Below are 7,077 nucleotides of genomic sequence, written 5' to 3'. Positions count from 1 at the left end.
GGACCCCGTGGTGTTGCCTCTGGATGAACAGGACCCCGATCGATTGAGCCGGTTGGGGCTGGATGAACAGGGCCCCGTGGAGGGCAGGATGAACAGCACCACCCCGTGGAGGGCTGGATGAACAGTAGACGGTGGAGGGCTGGATGAACAGTAGCCCGTGGAGGGGTGGTTGAACAGGAGCCCGTGGAGAGGGCTGGTTGAACAGTAGCCGTTGGAGTAGAGCGCGGTGGAGGCTGGATGAACAGGAGCCCGTGGATGAACAGTCGCAGGTGGAGGCTGGAGGAGGTCGACGGTGGATGAATAGTAGCCTGTGGAGGCTGGAGGGGGTCGACGGTGGAGATGAACAGTATCCCGTGGAGTCCCGTTTTGCGGTACGCCACACCCCTCCCGATGAACAGGACCCCCGTTTCGACCGTAGCGCTCCAACACAAGTCCGTTTCCTCCATTTTACGGTACGCCACACCCCTCCCGATCAACATGACCCCCGTTTCGACCGTAGGAGGTCCGTTTCCTCTGTTTTGTGGTACACTAGACCCCTCCCGATGAACAGGATCCCGTTTCGAACGTGGCCGGTCGAACACAAGGCCGTTTCCTCCGTTCTGCGGTACGCCAGGCCTCATTTCCATCGGCTGTTCCGTCCAAGCCCTCCCGATGAACACGACGACGCATTCCGTTCCGCCCAGCTGGTTGGCTCCCCATGAACACGATGACGACGCTGTTTCTCCGTTCCGACCCAGCCATGTACACGAGCCCTGGCCATACGTATGCGCGAGTAGGCATTCGAGACCCCTCCCGTATGTACATACGTGACCGTATTTACTTTCTTGCACCCTGGCTGCTGTACGTACGTGTACATGCTACGTGCGCGCCTCTACTACGACACGCGCGCGCCTCTACATTGACCAGTATGTACGTACACGTTCGCGACCAGAATGACAACGCTACGTACGCTTCGACCAGGTGGGTCCCGACTGTCAGTCACTTCCTTGCGTGCGAAGATGTAGCTGGTGGGTCCCAGCAGTCAGGGGGCGAATCTTTTTTTTGTTTTTTTGCCCGGACGCACTTCCTTGAGTGCGAAGATGTAGCTGGTGGGTCCCAGCAGTCAGGGGGAAACATTTTTTTCGCGAAATACGGCGGCCCGTCCGGTGGGTCCCCGCTGTCAGGTGGAGGAATAATTATTTTGCGCGTAATAAGGAGGCACTTCCTTGCTGCGGCCATGGACCCAGCTGTCAGCCTCTCCACGTACAGTCGACGTCTGATGGAAGCCGTTCCTTGACCACGTTGACCACGCCGCGCCGAGAGCACCAGGGCGGTGGACGACGGCGAGGCCTAGGAAGGGGACGACGCGGAGCCGGGGAAGACGCGGTAGTGGATGCCCACGCGTAGAGGAGTACGAGGGTTCACTTGTTCGCTGCGGTGTGAGGCTGCCGTCGCCGCAGAATAACAGGGGGTGTGGGTGAGTAGAGGGATGGTCTGGCCAGCGGTGGGAATAGTAGGGGGCGGTGAGGCCTCCGCGGCAACACAGCCGGCCACGGGAGGCAGGAGCATGCGGCACGACCGGCGCTGCTTTGGGCGGCTGGAGCAACAAGACCAGAGGTTGAAGAAGCACTACGGCCGTTGGATGGACATCGTACGGTCACCGGAGCTAGAATCGTTCATATTGACTAAGTTGACAAAGCACTCCGTCCCCGTCAACTTAGTAGGCCCACAAGTCAGCCTCCCACCAAGGTGGGTCCCAACCAGCAGGGGGAGTATTCATTTTTTTGTGCGTAATAAGGAGGCACTTCCGGTGGGTCCGAGCTAATAGCGGGGGGAACGTTTTTTCGCGCAATACGGTGGCCTGTCCAGTGGGTCCCAGCAGTCAGGGAGGAAACGTTTTTTCGCAAAATACGGAGGCCCGTCCGATGGGTCCCTGCTGTCAGGTGGAGGAATCATTATTTTTTGCGTAATAAGGAGGCACTTCTTTGCTGCCGTGGACCCAGCTATCAGCCTCTCCACGTACAGTCCACGTCTGATGGAAGCCGTTCCTTGACCATGTTGACCACGCCGCGCCGAGAGCACCAGGGCGGTGGACGATGGCGAGGCCTAGGAAGGGGACGACACGGAGCCGGGGAAGACACGGTAGTGGAAGCCCACGCGGAGAGAAGTACGAGGGTTCACTGGTTCGGCTGCGGTGTGACGCTGCCGTCGCCGTGGAATAACAGGGTGTGTGGGTGAGTAGAGGGATGGCCTGGCCAGCGGTGGCAGTAGTAGGGGGCAGTGAGGCCTTCGCGGCATCACAGCCGGCCACTGGAGGCAGGAGCACGCGGCACGACCGGCGTTGCTTTGGGCGGCTGGAGAAAGAAGACCAGAGGTTGAAGAAGCACTACGTCCGTTGGATGGACATTGTACGGTCACTGCAGCTAGAATCGTTTATATTGACTAAGTTGACAAAGCCCTTGGTACGCGTCAACTTAGTAGGCCCACAGGTCAGCCTCCGAAACGGTGCGCCCCAGATGTCAGGGGGAGGAATCATTTTTTGGATGGCTGAAGTAAGAATATCCGAGATTGAAGAAGAAGCACAACATCCGTTGGATGGACATCCAACGGCCACAGCTGCCAGAACCGTGTGTTGTTGACAAAGCCTTGCATACCCGTCAACTTAGTTTTTTCTAGGGATGCGTCAACTTAGAAGGCCCACAAGTGTGGCAGAGAACATATAGCCCATTTGCGATTTGTAAGAATGTACAGCCCATTTTTTAATTCTAATGGAATTTACTACAATCCATTTACAGTTTGTTAAAAGTACAACCCATTTTCTAGCTAGGACAACGATTAATAATTTCAACCAACCGCTCAAAACAGAATTCAAAAAAGTTCCCACATTTTTATGGGATCCGAAATTTGTAGTCAGATTAAATATAATTTCAAAATAAAGTTGTATTATGTTAAAATCCAACGAAATATTGCGCGCGCAACAAGTAATGAAATTAAAAATTTCAAATTCCGAAAATAATATATTTTTTAAACTAATTACGCGTTTGGTGCATTTTTTTATTGTTATTATTATAATTACATCCCATTTATTATTTCTTAAAGTCTATTTTCTTGTTAAGCCTAATGCATACCTCCTAGGAAAGTTTGCAGCCTAGCAGGGCGGAGAATAACAAGTTGACCCGGATATTATGTACAACTATCGGCCCAGTTGCATTGCTGATGTTGAAAAAAAGGCCTGTGTAGTACAGTACAACCTAACATGGCTACTCATCCCACATTCAGCGACGCCGGAAAGGCCCAAACAAGGCTTCTGTACAACTTTTTGAAGTCACTGAGCTCAATTAATAACTTAAGAAAAAAGTTAGATTACAGTGGAACCTAATTAAAAGTTGTCACGAGCAAAGAAATAATTCAACGGGTCCTACTTGTGCGTGTGTGCGTGTGTGTGTGTGTGTGAGAGAGAGACCCATCGGTCGATGCTCGTAAATACATCTTTCAGCCATATGCATTGCTGATGCTCAGTAAAAACTTATATAGTTGACACAATCATATAGAACAACATAGCACACTGAACTTGCATACAAAAATTTCACGCAGGCGGCACAATCAGGATGGAAGCAGTGGATCGCTACGGGTAGGGCTATGTTGAAACCAACAAACTTGTACATAACGGTTCATCGTTTATCAATGACAGGGAAATATCTTGAATGCTGTGCAAAGAAAACAGACAGACAACACAATAAGTTCTGCTAGCACATTAAGTTGACGTACAACCCTTTCTAAAAAAAGTTCAGGTACAAAATTAGAACAGGTCACAATCAAATGTACTGGCACATCAGTGCTTCACACCCATAGCTCGGATTTAACTAGTATCTGACAAGATTCAATTGTTACCTCAAATTAGAGCACATCCAGGCAGCCAGCCCTGCCTCTTCTCCCAAAGAAGCAGTGGCCTCCGCTGCGCGATGGAGTAGGCCCTGTGCCATCCATCGTTCTGAGCAACATGGGGAAAGTCTGACGTTGACTCCTGTAATGGACGTCGTCGACGGACCCTGGCACCAGCGGCGGCGGCAGGACTTCGATTGATGGATTGACCACTTCTTCGACATGCACGAACATTCGATACAGATACATCCCTAACGTGGTCCGCGGCGGCCTTGGTGGCGACGAATAGTACAACCCCGGTTCCTGCACCGGTATCTCAACACCAATCACCTTCGGTATGGTGGACGGCTTCTTCATCCATGCCATAACCGTCAGAGCCCAGCTGTCTGGAGGAACAAACATACTTATGAGCTCACCTCCAAGGTCTTTGATAAGCTCATTCATGGACTCGCCGTTCCAAGCACGTCGAGGCATGCCGTGGAAGGTAAGCTTTGTTAAAAACTCAAGCTCAGAGGGCACCGAGCCCCATCCTGGGTGCCATCGATCAAAACTCACCAGCGTGCCATGGCAGAACAAACGTCGGGAAGATTCGAACACACAACTGCAGTCGAAAGTTGTCCGGAACCTGACGAAGAAATCTGCCGGTGGCGGACAGACTTTGATGAGCAAGTCACTTATTTGGATGCCGTGCGCAATGCCAAGAGCTTTGACAAGGTCGTCCGGCGCGACGGGAGGCCGGTCGCCGTTGATGGTTACCATCAGCACTTTGCCGGCAAACTGGTCGTCAAGCGCCGCCATGCCACTGTTGAGCGACAGCACGCAGCGACCGAAGGCAGGACGGACCTCAGGATCTCTGGCTCGGAGATCCACGTTGACCGGCGACATGATAGTGAGCTTGAGTACAGGGAGTATAGGAGGGGGATTTGGGGGAACTGGAGTAGGAATCGAGATTCCAGAGGTGGGGGAGGGGCGGGAGATTGGGGATGAAAAGGTAGCTTGAATTTCGAACACGCGCCAATATGCTCTCGGCGCGCAAGCGCACGAAAACACCGGTGGCGCCCACATGTCGGCCTAAGAGTCCTTATTCTTTCTTTTTTGGAGAGCCCGGCCTTTTTTGTTGAGGATCTTTTGAGAGCCCGGCCTGAGAGTCATAATTGACCTGTTTGGCATTGCGTTACTACTCGGCCCATATTCAACGACACCTCACTGGCCCAAACAAGTGTACATCATCGAAAATACACTGAGCTCAAATTATATAACTTGAAAGAAGGAGATACACTCTGAACACTGGAGAATGGTGATGCCCTCATTTAGCCCACGAGTAGTTCGAGACAATAAACAGTTCGAAAAAGCGATATATACAACATTCAAACACTGACTAGTGACTACTACTGACATAAACAACAAGGCATGATAGTTCATAAGAAGTCATGCTACACCACCAAAACACACCCATCTGCAGCTCTTAGACTCTCGTGATCCAGACGAGAATGACATTCTACATAGAGCCAACTATTACATAGTAAGAGTGACATAGACGAGGATGACCAAATGACAAGGAATATGCATAACAAAAGAAAGAACTACCCATCCAGAACAAGCAGCAAAGACAACAAAGTCATTCGAAGAGATAATCCAACACCATCATAATTTGCAGCCCCGCTTCAGCGACCAATGATCCGGAGACACCAATACTCCACCCTTTCGATGCAATAGCCCAATTACCTATCAACCTGAAGGCTTGAACCACATCACTGCCTGTCGTAATTGAGACATCCAAGGATCAAAGTTAATCCGGATGCCTTTGTCATTCTCACCTTCTTTTGGCTGCAGGCTCTATCGTTGACAATCAGGGGAGTTTGCTCCCGAACTCCTAGGGCTCGCTGTGTAGACACAGTTTTCCATAGCAAATAGAGCCTCTCTGCCATCAAGGTCCTTGCCAACGGTGATCTCCTGGTTAATCGGATAATTGAGTCCGAGAAACAGAGAGTGTGAACCAAGGCTGTTTACCCGCCTCCAACTAAAAAATCCTGAAGGCCCCAACAAGCTGGTATCCTGCTCATAGACGTAACATCCACTGTCCGGATACTCACTTATTTCACGGTGCTTGTATACAGTGGGGTTTTTGCAATATAACTTTTCCGGCTCATGTGTCCGAATGATCATCAGTCTTTTGCCGTCGTCTGATCGAGCGAGGAACCAGTTGTGCTTCCCTGTTTTTGGCAAAGGTGGTGTGATTACAAAGGGCAGTAACTGTAGGGACACTGCATCATATCAAAAAGGACAGGCATTGTTAATGTAAGATCAGCATTGTTCAGAGTATGAGTAGGATAATGCAAGAAACAACATTGTTAATGTAAGATCAGCATTGATATGTCCCTGTTGGAACTGGGAGGAAAATACAGGGAAATGTATACTGGGTTCGAAAATATAGAAGTGCCATGCATGGTTATACTCATGTTATCTCGCAATCGATTCTTCGTAGGAAACTACCATGTCATGCATGTTATGGAATCATGTTCTGTCCTCACAAACAAATTCTTCAAGGTAACTAACAGACCATGCATTGTTATATACTCGTGTTCTATGGGCAAATTTTTTGTGAGGATATTATTCTAGCCATTGATTGCTGAAGGGCGAATATAGGTATGTACACATGGTAAGCATTACATGATTTCACTACTTCCAAATATAGAGTTCTCCATATGCACATTTACTTCCCTAATGTATGGTTAGATAAAACCAACAGTGTGGTGCATGTTTCTACATCATGAAAAGGAGGAAACTAACATGGCCATTGATACACACTCATATTTAGTAGTATATAGATTACTGTAAAATAAGGAGAATATCCATATATTCCTAACTGTTTGATTATTCAGGGGTACAAATTGGCTGTAATGACATGATCACAATGGCATGAATTAACTCATTCCAAATATAGCTGATTTACGGCGTCTCTAATACATTGCCATAGTTCTACTCAAATTCTGCTCAAACAGGGATATGCCAATCATCACAAAAAGTTCAAACAGTGTCATGGCGTCATCATTAACATGAGATGGAAACAACTTACACGCGCTGTCCCAGCAATACGTGGTGCCATCTGCTTTGTCGACCGCGTAGATGATGCCATTGTGTTCAATAGCATCACAGAAGTGTGTATCAGCTTTGACGATGATCCACTGTGAGCTGAGTTGTCTCCAACTAAAGAAG

Source organism: Triticum aestivum, chromosome 3D (assembly GCF_018294505.1).
Source record: "Triticum aestivum cultivar Chinese Spring chromosome 3D, IWGSC CS RefSeq v2.1, whole genome shotgun sequence".
Classification (NCBI taxonomy): Eukaryota; Viridiplantae; Streptophyta; class Magnoliopsida; order Poales; family Poaceae; genus Triticum; species Triticum aestivum.
The sequence above is the reverse complement of the archived record's forward strand: the minus strand, read 5'-3'. Positions refer to the sequence as shown.